This window comes from Octopus bimaculoides, chromosome 25 (assembly GCF_001194135.2).
Source record: "Octopus bimaculoides isolate UCB-OBI-ISO-001 chromosome 25, ASM119413v2, whole genome shotgun sequence".
Lineage (NCBI taxonomy): Eukaryota > Metazoa > Mollusca > Cephalopoda > Octopoda > Octopodidae > Octopus > Octopus bimaculoides.
In genome coordinates, this window is record NC_069005.1 from 5563682 (window position 1) to 5565647 (window position 1966).

The following is a 1966-nucleotide window of genomic DNA, read 5'->3' on the forward strand; positions in this document are numbered from 1 at the left end:
GAAAGAAAAAAAAGGAAGCGATAGAAAGAATATCACCTGTAAACGTCTATGTAAGGAACGGTAATGGAAATGAAGACGGGTTGTGCGCGGAGACGGCTTTGCGGTTTCAAGTTCAAGGAGCGAGTGATGATGGCTTATAGCGTCTTGTCCCCGACATTCCCAACCTCAGCCTCTTTGACTTTAGCGTACCCTAAGCGCTTAGTATTTATTTTTGATGATAAAGTTGCAAGTGCATGCGTGTGCACGTGTGAGTAAGAGAAAGTCACCTGTATGTATAATTACGTGCATACAAACAGGTGCATGCATGCATGTATATTTGTATGTATGTATATATGTATAATGTGTGTATGAATGCATGTATGTATATGTGTGTGTGTGTGTGTGTGTGTTCCTGATGCTGTCGTTTGCACATAAGTCATCCCTGATCGAGCTACTCACAATCAAAGGCATTCCAACCATGACCATCCCATCTTTTTGTATATCTAGGACATTACCCAACGTGTTCTCCTCCTTTTAAGACGCTAGGATGTGATCTCAAGGAGATTTGGCTACTATTTCTAGCAATTTGAACGGACAGGTAGACTCCTGCGTTGGCCCAGGGTGGGGGTGTTTAGGAAGGGATGCTTGTGCTTGTCCTTGTGGTGAGAGATGAAGGGTAATTTGTATATTTTTTCTGAGTAAGAAACATTCGCATCTCTGTACAAAAAGAGAAGTAATTAATTGTATGTTTCCCTGTGTAAAAAAAAAAGAAGAAATTATGCATCTGTAGATCTTATTAAATTACTTCCAACCTCGTGAAATCTTCACCAGAATATTTTATTTTAAATCTAGTTTATATGTAGTTATTTTTGCATGGTGATGACAGAAATTGTAACAGCATTCAAAAAAACATTATTACTGCATTTAAAAAAAAATTAATCTGGTGAAAATTATTGGTTTGGCAGAAATCTAACTAGATCTGTACAACAGGATTACATGTGTTTATCCCTGTATGTAAGAACGGTTGCGAGAGAGGGTCACTAACGCGTGTCTGTGTGACAGTGAAAGATAGCGTGGGTGTATCCCTGGGGTGTAGGAGACGGTCCCCGGCGTGTGCCTGAAAGAGATAGAAAGGGGAAAGCGAAATAAAGAGTCCGGTGATGGTTTGTGTACGTCTCTTTTAGCATAAGAGAATCGTTTAAGTATAAGAGTCATTTGCGTATAAGCGTGTAGAACAGAGAATAAGAGTAGAAGTGGATTGTGTGTTAAAGTAAGGGTCACTCGAATAATGTCTGTGTGTGGAAAGAATATCGCTTTCCTGAATGTATGCGTACGATTGTAAGAGAAACAGACGATTGGAGAAAAGTGGCTTACCACATGGATGTGGAGTGTGTGTGTGTGTGTGTGAAAGAGAGACAGAGAAAGAGAGAGAGAGGAAAGCATGTACGTTTCTATGTTTAAGTCACTCGTGTACGTCTGAGACAGAGAAGAACGTGTATTTCTATGTATGGTTATGTGTCACTTGTCTAGGTTTGTATGTGATTGTCTCTCAGATGTATGTATAAGAGTCTATCATCTGCGTGTGTTTGTGTGTGGTGCATGTGTATCCGTAAGAGAGTGTCACTTGTATGAGTTTCTCTGTGTGTGTGTGTGTACTTGCGTATGTCTTGAGTATTAATTGTCTAGTTTGTATGTGTAAGTGGTCGCTGGCTTCAATGTGCACCGGGCACCAATCCAGCTGACCAACACCACCCACAACTCGAAAGGTGGGTGACCACAAACACTCTTGTACTTTGTAAATTACACAACACGAGAAATATTATCACATGCCGCACACACCATACTTAAATAAAACAGCTCAACATACACGCAGCACACGGACACTCATATAATATACATACATGAACACAATATCATTTATATATATTTATCAAATACACACACATACAAATATAATATATATGTATATATGTAATATATTCTAATA